Source organism: Canis lupus, chromosome 9 (genome assembly GCF_048164855.1).
Source record: "Canis lupus baileyi chromosome 9, mCanLup2.hap1, whole genome shotgun sequence".
Taxonomy (NCBI): Eukaryota; Metazoa; Chordata; class Mammalia; order Carnivora; family Canidae; genus Canis; species Canis lupus.
The window spans coordinates 66865289-66888043 of NC_132846.1; the positions used below are offsets into that span (position 1 = coordinate 66865289).

The window sequence follows — 22755 nt, forward strand, 5'->3', positions numbered from 1 at the left end:
TGGCATCATCAGTCTCTCTCAGGGTAACCAACACTGGGACTGTTCTGGTTTGAGCACAAAAAGCCTCAGATCCCTGGAAACCCCTCAGCCCCAGGCAACCAGGATGGCTAGTCACCCTACTCCCTCTGAATGGCTAGCTCTTTTTTTTCTTTTTTTGAAGATTTTATGTATTTATTTTTGAGAGAGAGCGTATGAGCGGTGGGGAGGGGTAGGGGGAGAGGGAGAAGCAGGCTCCTCGCTGAGCAGGGAGCCTGATGCGGGGCTGGATCCCAGGACCCTGAGATCGTGACCTGAGCCCCCCCAGGCGCCCCATGAACTGCTAGCTCCTGAAGACAAGGACCTGTCTTACTCATCACCACACGCCCAGAATGCTGCGTGACCAGGATGTAGGTGGAAGTAAACCAGTGTCCAACTAAAGAAAAGAAGAAAGGAAAGAGGGAGGGAAGGAAGGAAGGAAGGAAGGAGCAATACTATTTTGAAATATCACTCGTGTTTTGTCTTCTTGGAAACTCAGATTCTCCTCCCACCTCCTCGCTCCCTCGCAGGACCCTTGAACTTGAAGCTGAGGCCATGAGGCTTTCGCTCCGGGGAAGCGAGGGCTGATACTGCCTGGAACAAAGAAGTGTTGCTCTACTTTGAGTTTCGACTGGCCTTTAAAAATAAAAACTCATTGTGAGGTAATGTTCTTGCAAGCCAGGCTCTCTGAAGAGAAAAGCTATTTTCTCAGAACGCCTCCAGAGCCGGGTTTTAGATCTCAGGAGCCGAAGCTGGGAGGACCCATGGGAGGGTGATCCGTAAGGTGGGAAGGAGGGCAGATTCTGGTGCATGGGAAGGGAGGACGCTCGGGGTCGGGATGAGCACCGGGGGGGGGGGGGGCCATGTCCCAGGGTCTGGTCCCTGAGCAGGGCGCTCCTTCCATGTTTCCTAGGCTCGACATGGAGACCCCCACGGGAGCAAGAGGTGGGTGCAGAGTGGTGGAGAGAGGTGGCCAAGGGAAGAGGTCCGGTTAGCGGGCCCAGGGCGGCCCACCAGGCCCACCCTCTCTGGCAAGGTGCCCAGAGAGCAACGGAGAGTCTGCAGACTCCGGGAGGCCCAGCCGGGCTGGAGTCCTGAGGTGACCTGGTGGGGCGAGGGGGCCACTGGAGTGGGCCCTGGGGACCAGGACCAGTGAGCGCGGCACATCACTCAAGGACCAGCAGACGCCAAAGCAGGATGCCCAGAGTCCCAATGGCAGTGCTACTCCTCAGGAGGCACAGAGGGCCCAGGGGTGAGTATCGCCCCACCTGGGGGTCACTTAGGGCCTCACAAGGCCTTGCTCTGCCCCCAGCACTGCGGGGACCCCTTGGGCCCAGACTTCATCGTGGGAAGGGAGAAGGGAGGGTCCTTGAAAGTGGGCGAGGGCGGCTTGGGTGGCTCAGTGGTTTAGCACCGCCTTCGACCCAGAGTGTGATCCTGGGGTCCTGGGATCGAGTCCCACGTCGGGCTCCCTACATGGAGCCTGCTTCTTCCTCTGCCTGTGTCTCTGCCTGTCTCTCTGTCTCTGTGTCTCTCATGAATAAATAAATAATCTTAAGAAAAGAAAGAGAAAGAAAGAAAGAAAGAAAGAAAGAAAGAAAGAAAGAAAGAAAAAAGAAAGAAAGAAAGAAAGAAAGAAAGAAAGAAAGAAAGAAAGAAAGAAAGAAAGAAAGAAAGAAAGAAAGAAAGAAAAAGTGGGTGAGAAGTCCCAAAAGACACTAAGCTTTCCCCTGGAAGTGACGGCATAGCCTCGCTGGCAAAATCAGGGTTTCTGCTGTCACAGGGCTCGGGGTTGGGAGCAAGATGAAAGCAGTCACAGAAGACAAATGAAGTCACAGTTTTCTGCACACGTGCATCGTCCCCGTTGAGGGACTGAAGGGAAGGAAGGAGACGTGTGAGGGGTGTAACTCCTGCCGGATGAACTTGCTTCTCACTGGCCTTCTAGAAGCTTCTCACTGGCCTGTGGCCAAGGGTGTACACCCCGAGGTGGCGAGCGGACTGTGCAGCAGGGGGAGGCGGAGGTCCCCGCAGGAGCTGGCCCCGGGCTGATCAGGTCTGGTCAGGAGCCAGGGAGGAGCAGCGAGGGGTACGGGCCATCCTCAGACCCCCAGGGCTCTATCAGGCCCCTGCCCACCTGGAATCCCCTGGAGGTGGTCCTCGGGGAGTCCCCACGTTCGAGCCTTCTCGAGGTATTGCCAAGGTCACCCAAGGAAAGTGGACATGGCACCTTCGGGGACCTTCGGGGACAAGTGGCTTTCCTGTCGCTGGGCCACCCTGTCTGGGGGCTCGGATGGGGCTCGGAGAGGCACCCGGTAGCCTCCACCTGTGCTGGCTGAGCTGCTCTGCCAATTGGGGTTTCTTGGCTGGAAAACCTCCTCCGCGTCCCAGAGTGGGGGTGGACCTGAGGTCAGAGGGCATGGCCCATTCTAGAACCGTAGGATGTCAGAGCTGCCAGGCCTCCCACGCCTCCAGCCTGCCATGCGTGGAGGAGGGGGCCCAGGAGGCTCAGGCCACTTGCCCGAGGTTGCACAGAGTCAAAGGCAAGAGCAGGATGAAAGCCCCGGTCTCCCGACGCCCGGCCTCGGGCCTCCTCCCCAGACATTGCCCTGCCTCTCGTTCTGTTTCTTCCTCCCTTGAGAGTTGCCCTCTCTGGGCCGCGGGAGCAATCAGAGCCCTTGGTGCGCCTTCCCTGAGGGTCACCTTTCCGAGGACAGAGGGTGGTCTGTGATCACGCGTCTCTGAACGCAGGGCCATTCAGGAGACGGACAATTTGAGCAGCTGCCCCAGAGGACCTGCTCTCCCCCTGGCCACCTCCGGTCCTCTTTTCCTTCTGGGCACATGGGAGGACCCCACTTCCTGCCCCCTGCCACTGGAGAGGCGGGGGGACCCGTTCTGGCCAATAGGCTGTGAGAGGGAGTGACCCACATCTCTTCCTACCTGCAGCATTTAACTGCTAGCCGGGAGACCCTCCCGTACTTTGTATTCTTGCGGCCGTGACTGAGAGGCCACACGCAAGACGGCAGAGCCACATCACCCTGCGTCCCCCAGTGCTGTGTGAGGCAGGGTGCCCTGCCAGGGGACGCTTAGCATCATGTATCGAGCAAGCGAGATCTCAAGGTTGCTTAGGACAGCAGCAGAGCCTAGAGCATCCTGCTGGTTACAAATAGGGACTGCTCTATGCACAGCCTGCCCCCCTTCTGGAAGAAAGAACCACCAAACACGCCATAAATGGCCCTTCGGGTGGGAGTGGGGGTGGAGGCCGTGTCTTCCTGTGTGAGGGGCAGCATGAATTTATAGTGAAGGAGGTGACTTGCCCGGTATAGATAGAAAGGGGTGCCGCAGGATGCTGGTGTGGGAGGGGTGGGAGTGTTGTTTGTTTTTAAGATTTTATTTATTCATTCATGAGAGAGAGAGAGAGAGGCAGAGACACAGGCAGAGGGAGAAGCAGGCTCCACAGGGAGCCCGATGAGGGACTCCATCCCAGGACCCCGGGGTCACCCCCTGAGCCGAAGGCAGACAGACGCTCAGGCATCCAGCCAGGAGCCACCCAGGCATCCTAGGGCAGGGAGTGTTTTATGCAAATCTAGATTCTCTTCCTTTCTGCAACCCCAGATTCTGATTCCTTATGTCAGAGGCTGAGCCAGGAATCTGCATTTTTAACAGGCAGTCCAGGTGAGTGGGCTGCCTGAGGTCTTTGGGTCATGTCTTGACTCATCCTCACGCAACACTCCCGGCAGACCCGGTTTTGAGTCCTGAGGCCGTCAACTAGCTGTTGGCTTTGGGGAAGACAGTTACTCTGAAACTCAACCACTTTTTCTGTAAAATAAAGAAAATGCTAGTTGACCCCCAGGGCCGAGTTAAGAATTCAGTGTGAAAGGGACGCCTGGGTGGTTCAGTGGTTGAGCATCTGCCTTTGGCCTAGGGTGTGACCCCAGGTCCTGGGATCGAGTCCCGCATCGGGCTCCCCACAGGGAGCCTGCTTCTCCCTCCTCCTGTGTCTCTGCCTCTCTCTGTGTCTCTCATAAATAAATAAATAAATAAATAAATAAATAAATAAATAATCTATCTTAAAAAATAAAAAAGAATTCAATGCAATAAAGTGCTGTAGCATAGCACCTGGCACAAGGTTTCCTAGTTTCAGCAATAGTGCTGGTGGTAATTATTATATTCCCTTATTATTAAAAGGAGAAATCTGTGTGTCTTTGACAGGGTGGGGGTGCGGTGGGCAAATCTCTTGAGGAAACACAGCATATGACCAAGAAGCCCCAACTCACTCATTTGAGAGTCACCATCCGTTGGGGTCTGTTAGGCTAATTCCTGCCACCATCACCCTGCTGCTCGCCCATGAGCTTTTCTTCTTGTGACATCTTGTAAAAGGCTCAGGCACAGATCAGTTCCCAGGAGGAGGGACACTGGGCCGACAAACAGCATGTGTCCGTGGTGAATACTTAGTGATACCTGGGGGTCGCCTTTGCCACCACTCACCCCTCCCTTTGTGGGTCAATGGTTCCTGGGCCGTTGCCGTGTCCCCAAAGTCCAGTCAAGGCTTGTCACAAGCATGGGCCCAATGAACACTAGCTGTGGTTCAGAGAGCCAGGGCTCTCCGCTTCCTCAAACCACGTAGCATCTTAATGGCCTCCCCGGGTGTCTAAAGTTGCAAGTTGCCCATTTATTCAGCCAGGAGGAAGCCTTCCAGGAAAGACTGGAATCCTGTGTTTCCAGGAGTACACTCGATATCCTCTTAATTCTGGGTTCCTGATGAATGGCAGCCACCTTTCTACCTGCGTGGCCTGATGAGCTCCTAGTTGTGCAGGACTGAGAGCAGGTGTCACATTCCCCAGATGCCTCTCAGGCTGGCTGGGTCCTCCTGACGCCCCTGTCCCTCCCTGGAGCTTCCCTGGACCGTGGCATTGAGCGCCCACCCAGCGGCGGTCTGCTGATGGCCGTTTCCCCACGCAGAGTGGGAGCTCCTTGGTGGTCGGGGGTGCGGGTGTCAGCTGCGCCCAGCCCCGCTAGGCTCTCAATGCACAGGTGTGGCGTGAACAGATGAAGGAAGGGGTGGGCGTAAACCCACCATCGAACCTTAACAAACCCACGACCACAGGCCACACCAGCAGCACTCTGCTGGGGGTGGGGTGGGCCTGCCTTGTCTCTGGAACACAGGCTCCTCATCATGCACTCAGAGATGCATGTGTGTGTTTTCTGTTTGAGAGCGTGGGTCTCCCGGGGAAATTCCATAAGTAAATAGGAGGCTTGTCCTCGACCTACTGTGTCATCACAGGGGGCGGGGAGGGCCCTGGCTCATTCTTTGTGGGTCACATCAACTTTAATGTTTCCCCCTCCTGTCGGCTCCCCTCCCCCCCCCCGCCTCGCCCCCCGCCCCAGCAAGCGGTGCACCTAGAGACTAACAGGAGAAAGTTAGCTGAAGTTCTCATGGCCTCTGCTCCGGGATTCCGACTTTCCTGGCCCTTGGCCAGCCTACCCTGCAGACACCGGGTCCCCAGGGCCGGGAACTTGATGCTTCATATGTTTGTTTTTCCTGTGGGTGGAGTGCATGGATGCTCAAGGGAGGTGTTCGATCATGGCTGGTGACTGACGGGCTGACCAGAGACCAAATGATAGATGGGGAAGGAAAAGGAATTTGCCTCCCTAACCTATAGCTCATATGGAAGAGCCATCAGTGATACAGGAGCTGGTTATCAAATTAGGGACCTACTTGGATCCTTTCCCTGTGCTGCCTGACAGGGTGGATCAGTGCCCCCATAAGAGGAGAAAAGATGCATCTGGAGCTCAGCACACCCCAGCAGCTCGGTGTCACGAGGGGTCGTGGGACTCCAGGTGTGCCAGGCCCACCCCTGGCTCGCGGAAGCCCCCGGGGTACATCTTCTCACCTCTGTTATGGGGGTTGCAAAACCTGTGCTGCCTGCCTCCAGAGTTCTGGCTGGGGTGGGGACCCTGGTGTCTACAAAGCACATCTGACTACGAGCAAGTGATCGTACATTTCACCAGCCAAAAGCTTGGCAGGAGCGGACATGGAGCCCATTAGCTGTAGTGGAGGTCTGGGGTTTCTGTGGGCTCCATTTGCCTGCCAACCCCATTTGGCCAAGGCTTAGGAATCTGGCCCGGATTTCGCCAGGCTGGTGTCAATGTGTCTGGATGCTGCGTCCATACTCACGGGTCATTGGGTAGCCTTCCATCAACCCTCCGCCCGCATCATCTATGCCGGCGGAGCTCATCTCGTTGCTTCAGCAGACTTTCCCGCCGTGTGCCAAGCTCTGTGTTAGGTGGGATGTGGTGTATTAGTTTCCTACGGTTGCTAGAACAAGTCACAAATTTGCTGGCTTTAAACAACACACATTTATTCTTTTATAGTTTTGGAAGTCAGGAACTGGATATGGGGTGAAAGTGAAGGTGTCAGCAGGGCAGTTTCTTTTTGGAGGCTCTAGGAAGAACTGTTTCCTGCCTTTCCCAGCTTCTAGAGGCCACCTGAACTCCTTGGCTTGGGGCCCCTTCTGTCATCTTCAAGCCAGATGTGTAATAGTTCCAGATCTCTCACATTGCCTCTCCCCTTGGACTCTCGGCAAGGCCCCTGCCTCTTGCTACAAGGACCCTTGTGATGACACTGGGCCTGCTCAGATAATCCAAGACACCCTCCCCATCTCAATGTCCTCAACTCAATCACATCTGCAAAATCCCTTTTGCCGTGTAAGGGACATATCCACAGGTCCCAGGGCTCAGGATGTGTCTTTGGGGACCTTTATTCAGCCCACCAGACATGTTCCCTGCCCTCGAGGCAGAGGTGACGGGCGGCACCCCTATGTTCCAGATGCCAGGATGCTAGTCACCCCTGGTCCTGGCCTGCATCTCTCGGTGACACTCACTCCACCCGGATGCTCCACAGAAAAGGAACATGATGGGGCTGGACTTAAACCGTTGACCTAGTTAGCAGGATGAAGGAATTGGGCTCTTGGGGGGCTGTGGCAAGACATCGTTAAATTATTTAGCACTGTGTGCATTAGAAGGCCATTATACAAAGTAGCGAATTATAAACACCGACTTCCACAATAAGGTAATAAAATAAATAATACATTAACGAGGTGCAGTGCTCCCGAGTCGGAGTGGCTGGCGATGACGGAGGCCTGCCGGGCGCGAGGCCATAAAGCTGCGGGCACTGAGTGAGGCTGACACGCGGCGGGGTTGGCCGGGTCTCCCACCTGCCTGGCCTGCAGGTGCCCAGGCTCCAGGGCAGAGGGCTTACCACCCATGCCGAGGCGGCCGGGGTGCGTCAGTCTGGAGCTTGTTGTGAGGTTTTCTGTGAGGCTATGGGGCCCCCTTACCTTGGTGCTTGGGTCTGTTCTCTGCCCTCCCGAGATGCCTGCTGAGCTTAGAAGTGGCATGGGGTTAGTTGCAAGGCTTTGGACCCCCAGTGGCCTGGGTTCGAATCCTGATTCAGCCTCTTACTAAGCCCTGGTCTTCTCACTGGAGAAATGAGCGGTGCTGAGTATCTGTGTGGTAGCCCCTGTGGTGAGGTCTGATGGGAGCCCCGTGTGAAGCTCGGAGAGTGGCAGGGGATAAGATGACAATTAGCTTTTGGTTCATAGCTATTAGTATTGTGACCGGCTAACTAATGGTCCCCAAAGAGAGCCAGGCCCCAACCCCCAGAATCTGTGAGTACGTCACCGTACACAGCAATGGGGGCATCCTCTATGTGATTAGGTTAAAGATCTCGAGCTGGAGAAACCATCCCGGACTGTCCGGTGGATCCTAAATGTGCTCCTGAGTGTTCCTACCACGGGAGGCAGAGGAGAGTGCACAGAAGACAGAACAGCCTCTAAAGCCCGATGCTACAGTTGCTGGCCTTGGCGGTGAAGGATGCGGCTGTGAGCCAAGGAATGCAAGGAACGCAGCTCTAGAAAGCTCTAGAAGCCCAGGAAATGGATTTTGTCCTAGAGCCTCTGGGGGAGGGGGAGCACAGGCCCGCTGACCCCCTGGTTCCTGCCACTGATACCAGGTTTGGGCTTCCGAGCTCCAGAGTGGAAGAGAGTAAGTGGTGGTGTTCAAACTCGCGGATTTTGCCGTGATTTGTTACGGCAGCCAAGGAAACCACTACAGTGATCACCGCCCAGCTCTGTGGGTGCTGGGAGGGAACGCACCAGGCACGGCTCTGTCTCTTCCCCAGCTACTCCTGCCTCGTGGATCTGCATATTCAATATTTGTTGGGTACTTGGTATGCTCTGCGTGCTTTCTTTCTGTGTTAGATCTACAAAAATAAGGCAAGGCGGCACGCACACTATTGTAAATAGAAAGCTTCCCCATGGGGTCAAGAAAGTAGACAGACTGGGGGTTCTGAGATCACACTGACCTGAATTTCAGTTCTAGCTCTAATTAGTTGTGTATCTCTGGGCAAAGTGTTTAACCTCTCAGGGCCTTGCAGCCTGGGTCTTCAAAGCAAGAGGACTAATAAGTACCACCTCCCTCATGGTGTCTGTGTGGGGACTAAATAGGTGAATGCACAAAAATTTTAGAGCACTGTCTGAAGCATACATCACTTGCGAAGTGTCAGCTTTTATTTTGAGAGAGCAAAACAGGAAAACCATATTTCAATTACGTCAGGAAGTTTCCTTCTGCATTCCCGGCAGAGGAAGCCGTATGTGCAAAGGCCCTGGGGCAGGATGAAGTTGTGAATTCAAGAAACTAGACAAAGATGAGGGGAGAGCATGACATCAAGTGAGGATGTGGGGCAAGCTGAGGCCACACGAAGCAAGTTCTTGGAAGCCACTGGGAGGATTTGATCTGTGTCCTGGTAGCCATGGAAAGCTTTGGAATAGGTTTTAGGCTGGGGAGTGATATGGTGGGATTTGCACCCCTTAAAGATTACTCTGGCGGCTGACTGAGACGGGAAGGCAGGGAAAGTCAGAGAGGCTACAGGAAGACTCGAGAAGGGTTTTAGTGACTTGGAGGGGAGAGTCAGGGATGCTTCTCAGTGACAGGTGTCATGGATTAGGATCAAGAAAACTAAGAACCTGAGTAGAAGTCAGGAGAAGCAAGAGAAACAGCATTTTCCGAGGCCCACTTGCACGGAGGAGCCTGACGTATATGGAGTAAAGTGGAAGACAGGGTGGGAAGGAGGTGGGGAAAGGCAGATGGAGTCCCAGAGTGAAAGCAACAGAAGATAAGGACAGTGCGGTTCAGATGCCCAAAGAGACCCTCCTGCCGAGGGCTGCCCTGTGCAGTGGTGCAGGCTGGTCACTGCGCAAGGGCACACCTGTAGGCTATCCTGCCCTGGTATAACCCCTGTCACGGTCATCCCGGGGATGGGAACACATCTCAAGGCTCCAGCGTCTGGGTGGGGGGGTGCAGAACAGTGAGGAGGAGCCGCTGCTCACTGCTTGAGGGATTCCCAGCAGGCCTCCTACCCATCAGCCTCCGCTTCTTCTTCTGGGAAAGGGGACAGTACATCTGCTCTGCTCACCTGAGTCCCAGGGTTTAGAAAGGATGCAGGGCGACTGCACAGCACCCAGCACTCTCTGCAGACCGCCAAGTCCCCACAGCATGGGGCACAGGTTTTGCAGCCTTGGCTCCGTAGCTCAGGGGGGAGAGCACTGGTCTTGTATTTCCCAGCCTTGCTGAGTCTCCACAGAGCACTCCAACCCCACCTCGGCACGCGGGCCCTGACCTCCGGGTCGCCGAGAGACCTTCGCGGACCTTGGGCGGTCTCTGTTAATGCTGCTTCCTTCAACAGCGATCATCCCCATTGGTCCTTGGCTTTCTATTTGGGTTTGGTTTCCTTCGCCTCGTCAAACTATAAATTGCACACACCCCTTCTGTCTTGGCCACTTTTGTACCTCCAGCGCCTAGAACCACGCCTGGTACGTATCAGGTGCTTGATCCCTATTTATTGAGTGACTTGAAGGAATGAGTGGGTTTAGGGCGCCCGGAGAACCCCTCCGTCTGTCTCATATGCACCGACACCTGAGTACTAACTGAGGGCATACCCACAGGGGTTGCATTGAGGCTGGATCGAATTGAGTACAGGGAAAGGGATCTGCTTGTCCTTTCTAGAAAGGGACAAAGAAGCAGAGAAGGTTCTGTGGAGGAGCTGAGAATTGGACTTTTGAGTATGAACAAAAGAGAAAGGGATATATGCGTGTTTTAAATTTTGTTGAGAATTTGAGGATGTGCCTGATGCCCAGAGTGATCCAGCTTGTCCCTTGTTCCCACATGAGCCTCAGCTAAGAACGGTTGATCCGAGCTCCCTTCCGTCTGAGTTCACAGAATGAGAAAGCCAGGTCACGGAGACTTTAAGAGGGCGCTAAGAAAGCAGGATTGCTTTTTGATTCCGATCCATCACGTGTTAATCATGGACTGTGAGAACGTTCTAGAAAGGTGTTTCGGCCTCTCTGGGATCCTTCTGTGGAGGTTCCCATGGAGAGGGGTTGTAGACCCACAGCTAAGGGTTTGTGCTGTGGCTTCCCTCTGCCGGGCAGCCGTAGCAAAGGGAGAGAGCCTCGAAGTCTTGTGCGTGTCCTGCTTGAGTTTCTGGGAAATTAATCTTTCCCATCTGCTCTGACCTCTCTCTCTCAGCTACTGAAGTAAGCCTTCCTCTCTTGTCTCGTATTTTCTGGAACGTATTTAGGACTCATTTTGGAGGGAAGCTCCTTGGAACGAACGATCCGTGCATCTTGGTGAACTCTTCCAACGCAAATGTAGAAAAATCAAATTTTTTTTTCGTAATGAGATTTCCCTAATGTCAATTTATTTATTGGATGCTTTCTGAGCTGTCCTCAGGTGCTATGGCTGTGGCCCCAGCCCCTGCCTCAGTCAGATACGATTTCACTAATCAGAAGGGTTTGGAAAATATTTTACCCTTGACAGTGACCTGTATTACAATTAAAGCTTATGATGTGGGCCTCTTATTTGCCTAAGGAGACAACAAGATTTGCTATGTAATTTGAGAAGCACTTACAGTACAGCTATCCATGCTGTAAGCTGATTATAAATAAAGTTCAGCCCAACTGCTTCCCTAAGAATATCAGGATTCACAGTCAAAGAAAAGGACACAACCCCGATGAGCAGTTGCTCTGCATTGCTTTTGTACATAAATCAGATTCTCTTAGCAACTGCTGCATATCATGTTTATTAAACACCTCCTGGTTATTATAGAGCAGGGTACTAAAAATCCCTCTCAAAGTCTCAGAAAATCTTTTCGCACATCAACTATTTTAAAAGTCTACTGGGTCGGGGGCAAGTAGCCTTCTTTCTGCAGAAGAGGCACTTTGGGGGCTCTGGGTATTGGGTGGGCTCTAGGAGTCATGTGATGAGAGGGTTTTTTTTTTCCTCATTTTGTTTTCTCCCCTGCAGAGCAACGTGGTGCAGAGCAACATGGTGGGTCCCCACCCACCCACCCAAAGGAAGGGAAATGAATTTTTTCTTTTGTCATTGCAAACAGAGAATTGGAGAGGAGACCCTTTGAGCTCCAAGGGGCGTAGGACACTGCGATGGGACACAGGTGGTGGGACAGATGAGACCACGGAGCAGAGAGAGGAGGTGATGTGTGCTCACGTGATGACACGGGAGGGAAGGGCAGGGTGCCTGCCCACAGTCCTGTGCTCCGCTTCAGTGCACGAAAGCTTTCCAGCGTCTTTATGCCTCCAGCTGATTTATCTTAATGCACTAATCGTGGCTGTATTCTTAACGTATAATATTCGAACAGTGCACACTTAGAGAAAGCAAAAGGCAAGGCCCCTGCCCCTGTCACTCCCCTCCCAAAGCCACCTCCTTCTGCCTGGCTATGCACAGTGTGACATCTGACTCAGGATGCCCATGGGATTAAGGCCCTGGATGATCCAGTGGGCATTAAATGTAATCACCAATGTCCTTATAAGGAAGAGGCAGAGGGGGGTTTGACACAGCCTGTCATCTCTTTTGTTGGGCAAATATATATATATTTATATATATATATGTTTTATATGCATATGTATACATACATATATATTTTTTATACACACACACACACACACAAAAGTTGGTTGGTAGTTTTTCTATAAGCAACTTCATATTGCACAAATTGTTTTTTTCTCCCTTAACTATAGCTCAGAAATCTTTTGATATCAGTGTGTACAAACCTGCCTCACACTTTTTAGCGGTTAAATAGTATTCCACACCGGTGATACACACCATTCATTCAACCCTTCCCCTGTTTGGAGCAATCAGCTCCCTTCCACTTTTTTTTTTTTTTTTTTTGGCTGTTACAAGTGACGCTTCAACGAACACCTTCTACAAGCTATTTGCATGGGTATTTGAGAATTTCTCTAAGATAGATGCCTGGGAGTGAAACTGCTGGATCAAAGGGTATGTGCAGTTTAAATTTTAATAGACGCTGCCCGATTGTTCTCTAAAAGGACTGAACTAATTCCCATTCCCACCAGGGGGATTGGAAGCTCTTTTAGGCAGACAGATAACTTTGCTGACAATTTTGTATGAAGGGCTTCACTTTAAAAGACTATCTTTCAATTCCCATTAAGGATCTTATAAAAAAAAAAAACCACAAAGCCTTAAAAATATTATGCGATCATGGATTCCATGGTGGAAGAAACTAGAAAAGGTGGAAAGAGAGGGAAAAAATTAATAAAAGCCCAAATCACCCATAATTCCCCCAACCTCTGATAAACACGTAGGAGCTTTTTCTTCTAGGCTTTTCCGAAGCAGAATAGACGTTTCCATAATACAGGACACTTGGCACGTTTTCCAGGTCTCCGCTGTCACGAGCCACGCTGTGGTTTCTGCTCAGGCATCCGTGTGCATGTGCCCTGTCCCTCCTATGTACTTCATCCTCCTTTTCTGCTTCTCTGCAGTGGTTTCAGAGCCCCGCCAAGGCTCCCGAAGCAGGCTGCTACCCCTTGGGTTTGGGGCACGTTTCCCTGGAGCCTCCCCAGGGGCCGCGGGCACCGCGTCGCTCCCTGTGTGCGCCCACCTCTGCCTCTCCCTCCCGGCACCATCGGGGACTGCTCTGACCTCCTAAATTGACAGAGGTCTGCCTCTGCCCAGAGAGACCTGTATCGGTTTCCTGGGGCTCCCATCGTTGGCAGACAGAAACGTCTTCTCTTACAATCCTGCGACGGACCTCAAGGCGCTTGCTCTCTTAGAAGGCTCGAGGGGTCACTCCATCCTAGCCTCTTCCAGCTTCTGGAGGCTCCTGGCCTTGCCTTGTGCCCATCTCTGCTTTGGTCTTCACATGGCCTTGTTTCTCCTCTGTGTCTGTGTGTCTCTTATAAGGACTTGTCAGGTTTAGCCCCTCAACACCCCCCATAATCCAGGACAATCTCATCCTGAGACCCTTCACTTCATTCCATCCCCAAAGACCCTTTTCCTTTTTCTTTTTCTTTTTTTTTTTTTTCTTTTTTGGAAAGACCTTTTTTGACATATGGTCACAGTCACGGACTCTAGGGGTCTTTCAGGGAGCCACCACTAAAGCCATGACAAGACCCACTAGTGTCCTCCTCCTTCCCATCAACTGCACCTGCTCCATAACCTCTGCACTCATAAAGCCCCTTTTCACAGCCAGAGAACCCTGGGGCCTTTAGGTGCTGAAAGTCTTCAAATCCATGGCCTTTGGGGCTGCTCCTCAAGTCCTGGCCAAAGAATGAGACCTTGTTTGGGGTGGTACTGCATCCCACATGCTTCTCTGAACAGATCTTAGTAATTTGCCTCCTCCAAGGGTGGTTTCTGCATGTATCTGGCCTAAGTCTCATGCATCACAGCGGGAGACATGAGGCCAAGGGTTGCGGGGGCTGGGATCTGCAATCCCTTGGACAAGACGGAATGGCAGTCACCAAGATACAGCAAGATTTTGTACTAACACCCAGGCCATAAGGTGATGTAAGATGGCTTTGTTGGCTTCCAGAGCCTTCAGTCCCCATGTGCATCTCCCGGACCCTGGCATGTCTCCATTCTTTATGGATAGGTTTGATTTTTAGAAACGGTCATGAGCCACAGGGGACTAGAACGCTTCATGAGATGGATGACAAATAAGCTGGAGAAACCATGTGGAGTGAAGAAGGATGGGGATGATGAAGCCAGAAGGGGAGCCAAACAGAGAGCAAGTCTAGAGGTGCCCTTGGGGGTGGCGAGCTCCCCCCCAAGTCACTGTTCCATATGGGCCCCCAGGCAGACTTCTCACATTTTTGTCCTGAAAAAAAGAGAGACTCATTTTGTTCTTTCCAATACTCAAAACCAAGGGTGGGCATTTCGCTGGGGGACACTTGCCGTTTTGCCTTCCCACTCCTACTCTACTCCCAGGGCAGACGTAGGGTTGGGATATTGGATCAGAAGTCCAATTGGAGCTCCAGCCTCACCGGTTGTTCTGAGCCCTTTATGTTTTGAGCCAAAAACAATCATTGGCGTCAATGGGACTCGGAGAGAGTCATTCCCTATTGTGTTTCGTGTGTATGTGTGTGTCTGATTAAAAATACAGACACAATAAAACAACTTCCCACATCCAGTCACCATCACTTCATAAACAAAAGGAGGTTTTAGCAGCAAAAAAGTAGCAATCATATCATGTCTGAGTAAGATAAGGCCTTTGAATTGAATAGATTTTGCTTTAAGAAAATCTCACCGTCGGAGTCTCATTTTTCTCACTTGGCTGCCGGTTAGTGACAACTTTGTTGATGAACTGACACTAGATGACCATGAATGGGAACCAGAAGACTCAAAACCAGAGTCAGGTGTTACCATCTAGTTGCCCTTAAAGCTCGAAGCTCCTCTGCAAGGCAGGCAGACACTGTGGTCCCATGTTCCTGGGAGACTAAGTGAATTTGCTCATGTGCACACAGTGGCTTGGGATGGGGGGCAGTGGGAACCCGGTGGGCTTGGCTCCGAACACTGTGTCCTTTCCCGTCCTCTGCTCTGGGAAGGAACCAGGACCTCACTCACACCAGCACAGGTCTTGGTGGAGCCAGTCCCCCGCGGGAGGCCAGGCCAGGCCCTGGGGTTAGGGACTCAAATAAAGCACCACCCCTGACCCCAGCGCACTGGCGCCCCAGCCCAAAGAACCAGCCTGTTGATGCAAAGCCACAGATGCCACACAGCCGGAAAAGCCAGGTCACTGTGAGGAGTTACAGGGTGGGAGCCTGGGGACAGACGGCAGGGAAGACGTATGTGTTTTGTCTTTCACTGACACGGAATCTGAATGTGCAGGTGATAAAGTTTACAACGATCCAACCAACCAGCAGGAGCAGGCGAGTCTCTGTGGAGGGCGATTTGATCATTTATATCATTTTTAAAGATGTGCATTTCCTTCGAACCAATAATTCCACAGCCAGGAAATTATTATTATTTAAGATTTATTATTTATTTTTAGAGAGAGAGAGAGCAAGTGGGGAGGGGAGGGACTGAGGGAGAGAGGGTCTTAAGCAGACTCCATGCCCAATGCAAGAATCGATCTCACGACCCTGAGATCATGACCCGGACCGAAACCGAGTCAGGTGTTCAACTGACTGGGCCACCCTGGAGACCCAACTAGGAACTTATCTTAAGGGCATAATCAGAGACATGTGCAAAGGTGACCATCCCAAGGACGTTCACTACAGTCCTACCTGTGATACGGAAAGCCTGCCTGAAATACAAACTTTTGTCCTCAAAGAGAGCTCTGCAGAGTTGAGTGGTGCATGGATTCCGGGTTGTTTTCCCATCAAAAAAGAGACGGGGGGTGGGGGGTGGGGGAGCAGTCTGGGGTAGGGCATGCCTGGAGGCTGAGTTCGTGACCTCAAGCAGGTCATAACCTCTTGGGTGCTCAGTTTTGGGCTATGGAAGTGGCAAGAAGAGAAGCAGCCTTGCCAGAGTCCCCGAGAGCTGGACAGGCGCGGGACAATAATCTCATCTATCGACGGGTGGGGGCCCCGGAGACGGGAGCCGCTCCTTGCAGGTCTAAGTGAGAGTTGTCATTTAAAAAAATTCGTTTGCCATCTCCGCTTAAAGCCCTTTGAATCACAGCACCTTGGTGCAGGACGGGTCAGAGACAGGGCTGAGCTGAAGGACGCAGCGGGGGCGGTTGCCAGTCTGTGCGAGGCGGGCCTCGTGGCTTGAACGGGGGTGCAGAACCGCAGGTCTGTGCCACTTGGGTCACTCACACTCCCCTGGTATTTAGCGCGAGAGGAGGAGTAATTGCCCTGGCAGTGTCCTGGCTGAATTCCAATTTGGGTGATTACATTCTTCCTACTTAAAATTCCCCTCTCCGGTATCCATGGGAGAAGCAATTCTTCAAACCCTCTCCTGTTCGGGGGGCGGGAGGGGGGGAGGAATTAAAAGAAAGGAACCCGCCTAGCCTTCTCCAGCACGGAGTACATAGGACCGCTCTGTGCACCCAGGAGTGGTTGCTTTTTAAATTAGGGAGTAGACCAACCCCACTGGAATACATCCGTCACACAGGCTGAAATTTTCCAGAAAGATTCCGTTCAAGGAGGGAAGCGGTGGGAGCGGGGGCTACACGCCTGAACGTGGAGCAGACGGATGTGAAGAGGGTCTCCTCTGTGAGGCTCAGGCCCGGGCGCCGTGGGGTTGCAGCTCAGACCTCAGACCGGCCCCGCTGCACCCCCGGCCCTCCCCGGGGCCCCTCCCGCCTGTTGCATGCTCCTAGTGCTTAATTATAGAATATGAAATTGTTTCCTTTCCTTTGGATGCTATTGGGAATGATGTATGGATAACAGCTTGAGAATTCAAATTATACTACAGATCAACATGACCCGAGAGAAGAAAAAATGTTTTGACTATTACACTAAACAAACCGGGCTGCGTGTCAGAGAGACGCGGGCTGTGCAAAGCTCCACGTGGGTGATTTGCACCCGTCCTAAGTGGCTCTCTTAATGAAAGGGCGCCAGGACTTTGCAACGTTTTTACCTACTGTGTTTTTTAGGCACACGCACGCACGTACACACACACACACGCACAACAAACGGCTCGGTTAAAAAGCCTAAAAAGCCGTGAAGTTGGATTTCATAAAGTTTGCCCCTCCCTCTGAGCTCCTACTTGCAAGTGATGCTTCAGAAGCTTCCCGGTTGCCTGTGCTCGGAAAGAATCACAATTAACCCCTGATTTACGGGAGGGCTGGAGCCTATGAAATATGGGAAGGGTCCGCCTCGGAGGCAGAAACGCAGCGAGGCTCGTGGGCCGGGGTGACGCAGGGAAAGCCGTCTCCCCCGCAGCGTCTGTGCCCTGGGATGCACAGCAGCGTCAGGGCACAGCTGAATCCAAAGGCACAACACTCACTGCGGACGAAACCCGCACATCAGGGTTTACCCACCCGCGTGGCACAAAAGGCAAGTGCCCCGCACATCCCTGTGTTCCCCCTTCCACTTGCGGGCAGAGACGGCCCTAAGCTAATTATTGTATGGCAGTTTGGGCGCCTTTCAAAGCTCACTGGTGTCTACTCTTGATGCGAACAACACGCTATCAGCCTGCCCCTCCTTCAGTCACCCGCTCCTAGATGGACAGTCAAGGCTGCACCTTGTCGTGAGTCCCTTCTGCTGATGTGGATGTGAGCAAAAAGAGGTCCTATTGCCTGGAAATCCTAGTAACTTGGAGGGATGGGCCCATGCACCTGGCTTCTCCAGGGTGGGGGGTACCTAACTGCCAGTGTGTCTTCCAGAGTGAACCTGCGGGTGCTCCCGTCACTGCAACTATAATTGCCTGGAAAGATCCATCCTCTGGTGAACAACCAACTCGGTTCCATTGCTTAACCCTTGGAATGAGCCTGGTTGATACCAGACAGTTTCCATCCCAGGCCGGTCCCCCCACCCCCTGGGCCGAGAGGGTGTGCTTTGGTCTGGAAGACAAGGGAGGGTTTGGGTCAGGGGTTGGGGTCTGTGCAGGGAGGCTCCCCAATGCCATCCACATCCGTTCTGAGTCTTGCACTGAACACACTGTCCTCCTTCCTCCTTTCTTGGTGCATCCTGCCCACCTAGAGAGCTCCAGAATTAACCCTGCTGAGGGCCATCTCGGGGCGGGGGGGGGGGGTCCTCACCTCTGAGGTTCCCACCGCAAGACCGTGGTTTGGGTTCCACCAGCAAAAAAAAAAACCTAACAGAATGGGCTAAGACCCAGTGGCAACAGGAGAGCGAAGGTGACAGGTTTCAAATTCTCCAAATCATAAGTGTATGTTTCTCTCATATGTTCTAGCTCCCAAACCCTGTTTTAAAAAAGGTTTCAGGAATGCTAGTCCAGAAAGATCGTTGCGAAAGCCCTGCAGAATCTTAGCGAGCGCCACAGTTGCGGGTACGGCTCAAAATAACATCCTACAAGGGAGAAGAGGAATAAAATAAAGGACACATTTCTATCAATAATGGTAAAAAATCATGGCAGTCTGTGCACTCCCTTCCAAATGGAGTATTACTCTCCTGGTCCAAGCCATGATGTATTAATATCGCTACCTTTTAACCATCGGGTTTTATTTTCTTTCAGGGCAGCTGAGTGACAAGAGGTGAGGAGTGAAAATTGCAATTTGAGAACCTCTTTGGTCAGCTCTTGGAAGAAAACTAATTCTCTCCTGTTAAAACAAGCTCAAGGTTTTTCAAGAAGCCAGCGTGAGCAGCTTGGATTCCAAAGCCGAGACAGAAGTGAGTGGCAGGACTTTCAGGGGGAGGGGGCCAGAGAGCGGCTTCTGCTGGGTGCTTCTCCACTTTACCAGGGCTTCCACTCGCTGGCAGTATTTACTAGAAAACAAGACCCATTTTGTGAGTCCTTCCCTGGATAAAGCACAGAGCAGCCCCCTTCCCACCCCGCCCCACCGCCTGCATCCACTGCAGCTGTTTTGTTCTTTAAATATATTATCACTTTTAAAAACTGATGGTAAAGGAACAAATATATTCATTTTTCAGCCCAACGAGGCTGCAGGAAAAAGCAGGTTCTGCTGCCGAGGAACAACATGGCTTAATGTTTTTCAAAACACCACCCAGCTCTCTGCCTCCCTTCTTTTAATGGTATTCATTTTCCTTCTTAGAAAAGGGGTTAAAATTAGTAGGCACATTTCATATTAGCGTATTTCATGCAATAAAGCATAAATTATTTAAAATAACACGACCTTTTATCTTGCACCTTTTGAAGGAAGCAAATTAAAAATGTAAATTGGGAGCTAATTAATATGCAAATGTATTCATTCGCAGTTAACAATTAGCAATTAAACCTGCAGTGTCTACAAAGAGCACGGACAAAATTAGTAACTTAATTTATCATTAAAAAATGAAAACGTACACAAAATTTTAATTGACTTTCAAAATATTTCCCCTGCTTTTTTCCTTTCATTTTTTTAATACCAAAAAAATATATATTTTTTTTATGTCATGCCTTAGCTCTGCGGATGAAACTGGGTACACACAGCATTTGGGGGAGTTCATTAAATAGGATCGGTGGAAAGCATGTTAGGAAAAGTTTGCCTTTTATATGAGGTATTAAAAGATGACATTTAAGAGTGTTGACTTGTGTTTCGTAGTTGAGTTCAAGAGAGAAATAAATACATAGATTCTCCTGTGTTTGGGAATATAGAGATGCCAGAGATTTGTACAGACAAGGGGGGGGGGGTAACACTCTGCCTGTGTGCATAGACTTGGGACCGGCTGTGTGTGTGTGTGTGTGTGTGTGTGTGTGTGTGAGCCTTCTAGAAGACACAAAACAAACGCAAGGGGTCATTTAAATGCTTCTGGTTCAGCTTTGAGAATTCCAGTACAAAACAGTTGCATAGAGAATCAGCAACAAATAGCTTAAGATGTAAATAAGACACTCTAGGTTGATCATGATCCGCATTAACATTCAATGTTTCATCCGCCCTACCTCACTATGGCCCAGACACATATTTTCCACTTGCTGTTCTTCCTGAGGATTGAGAGAGCAAACCTTTTGCATATTTTCCCGAATTGGGGGTTCATTCGATGCATCTCCTTGCCACCGGCCTAGCTCTGCCTGCAGATGTGGGCTTATTATTTTTTATACACTGGCTTTCTCCTGTCAGGCAGCGTAGGGAAGAACCCAGCAAACATGGGATCTGTTGCTTGCAACCTTATTTTGGTTATTTAGCAGCACCTGCTGCTCCAGCTCCATTGAGAGCTTGCTAAGTTTCATTCAGAGTGCTTTCTCCTGGCTTTTCTCGACTCGGGGCTGGCCATTGCGCATCCTCTCCCCGGTGAACTCTGTTCATCTTTCAGACGGGGCCGTGCTTGCCATTCTGCTACGAGCTGGACGGGGTTCTCATCTGCTAGAGCGGGATTTCACAGTCACCAGGACATCGCCATGTGTCGCTGCAACACTCGGAGGGTACTCTGAACTGGGATCCGGCTCTGGCTGCTTTCCCTGCCAGGCCCCAAACTGGCTTGCGTACAATTTAGCCTGCATGTTCCACCGTGCTCTTCATTTACAGTAAGAGAAAAACCTCGGCTCGGGCGAGGAAGTCAAAGACCACGAGGCCATGGCAATAAGCATGAAGTTGATTTCACTTGGTTTCACAAAAGCCACTTCGGCCTTCCTGACTGATGTAACGACACCGGCAAATTGTCCTTGATTAAACTGTTATTATTCTCTTGCATTTATTTAGCTGTTTGCATACTCCTCGGGAAGATAAATGTGTTGGGGCAAAAGGAAAGATCCCATCCTTTCCCGATTGTACTACAGGTACATTTTTTTCCTCTCCTAACTCTGACCTTCTTGGGACTCCTGTGATATCTCCCCAATATGTCCCATATTCCAGAACTTCCCAACAAAAAGAGTGGCCATTAGATACAAACAAGCAAAAAAAAAAAAAAAAAAAAAAAAAAAGCTTAGTTTTTTAGGGAAAAATTAGACAATATGCCATATACAGCTTTTGACTTTGGGAAAATTGTGGTTGGGTCTGGTAATTTCTACTTGCCAGGAGGGAATTTTAAATCAGATGCCCCAGCCTCCTACTCTAGGGATAGAAAGGCTTTCATTTGGGGGCCGAAGCTATAGTACTGGGTGCCGGGAACTGTGTGATTTGGAGGTTCATAGAAGGCACTGAGGAACCAGCTTATAAAAATGGAGGCTTTCTCTTTTTGTAGCAAATATACACCATTCTATTTCGGTATAGAGGAAATATGGACGGCCTCAACGATCGCTTTTCATGCACTATTTAGATTTTGAGCATCTCAGAAGTCCTTTTATGCCTTCTGCTCTCCTTGGGATGCTGGAGAGAATAAAGATTTCTCCTTCCCAAAACGCACGTTTCATGATAGGAACTGTCACCAAACTCAATAAACACCCGAAGCCCGCACACCTTCTCACTCATCCGCCCCCAAAAGAGACCCAAACCGCTTTGGGGTGGGGGTGGGGAGGGCTTGCTGCGTGTGTATGCGCTGGTGCGCCCGTGATATTAAGCAGCTAACAACGGCCTGAGAATTAAGTTACCACAATTAGGAATTAGAAGCAGGTGGCATAATAATGGTGCTTTTTTCATTTCATTTATTAGCAAAAAGAGAGAGAGAGGAGCTTCATTTATTTTCATCAGCGCCTCAGTAAAAGCATAGCAATTTGCAACACAAAAATCATTTCAAGTACCTCAGCCTCGTGCAAACCTCGCTTCCTTTTTTTTTTTTTTTTTTTTTGCTTTAAAAGGCTTTTAAAGTTCATCCCACCCACCCTGCCCCCATCCTGAAAGGGTGTTTGTCCGTGTGTCTTCCGTGCAGTGGTGAGTGCTGGTGGGGTCTGAGTTTCTCCTCCCAAGCAGTTTCGGGGTACAGTCTGGAGCCGAGGGGTGGGGTTTCGGGGTACGCTTTGGAGCCCCGCCCACCAACGCCCCCGCCTCCCCTTTGGTGCCACACGTGCTTGTCTCAGCCCTGCCAAGACTCCATGCAGAGGCAACTTCTCCCCCTGATAAAGAAAGTGCATGACTTCCCGACATCGGTTTGCAAGGGACCAGCGCCCCCGCCCCGCGCGGCCGGGCGCACCCCTCCGCCGGCCGCACCGGCTCCCTGCAGCCCTGCAGCCTGCAGCCTGCACCCCGGTGCGCGCGGGTCCCGCCCGCCGCTGCTCGTGCGGACGCGGCTCGGCGCGGCGACCCTTGCGCGCTCTCTAGCGTCGACATCTGGGATCGCCGCGGCCCGCCCGCCCCGTCGCGCGTCCCGGGAGGGGAGGCCGGGATGCAGGGATGCAGGGATGCGGGGATGCGGGGATGCAGAGATGCGGGGATGCGCGGGCGCCTGCAGGTAGCACGAGCTCCCCACCCGGCGGGGGCTCGGGGCCGGTGCTACGTGCAACTTTGGTGATTCCCTTCCACGGCCTCGGGGCTCTCGCTCGCCGTGCACCTGACATCCCCTTGGATGCACGAGTAGGCCCGGCCCGCCGCCCGCTTTCGGCCCGGCCCGCCGCCTGCGGTCGTCGGCTCCCCTTGGAGGTCGCAGCGTGCCTCGGGACCGGATCTCCCCGTGGGCCCCCGCTCTGCGCGACCCTCTCCTGACAGCCTGCACCCTGCGCTTCGGGGTCCCCGCGCCCTCCCCGAGCTCCCCCCACCTCCCGCCCCTGCTGCATCCCTGGGCGGGAGGAGGCGACGTGGGGAGAGGGCAGGTGCTCCTCCCTCCATGCGCCCCCGACCCTCCCTCCGTCTCCACCGCCCGGATTCTCTTTTTCCCTCCGTGTCATTGAGTTTAGAGCAGCGAATCCTCATCCCCATTCTCTTTTCTTCCAATTTCCGCCTCGCAGCCTCTCCTGTCCTTTTTTCTCTTTTTTCCCCCTACAGTTTTCTTG

At 52.0% G+C, this 22755-nt stretch overlaps 1 long non-coding RNA gene across 1 annotated transcript; it reads left to right on the forward strand.

Annotated features, from left to right (window-relative positions):
* The first annotated feature begins 678 nt into the window (after positions 1-678).
* Positions 679-21286, forward strand: LOC140639564 (uncharacterized). Its single transcript, XR_012036224.1, has 4 exons — positions 679-799; positions 929-1267; positions 18472-18626; positions 20208-21286. It is a non-coding gene; the product is annotated as an uncharacterized lncRNA (long non-coding RNA).
* Positions 21287-22755: the final 1469 nt, after the last annotated feature.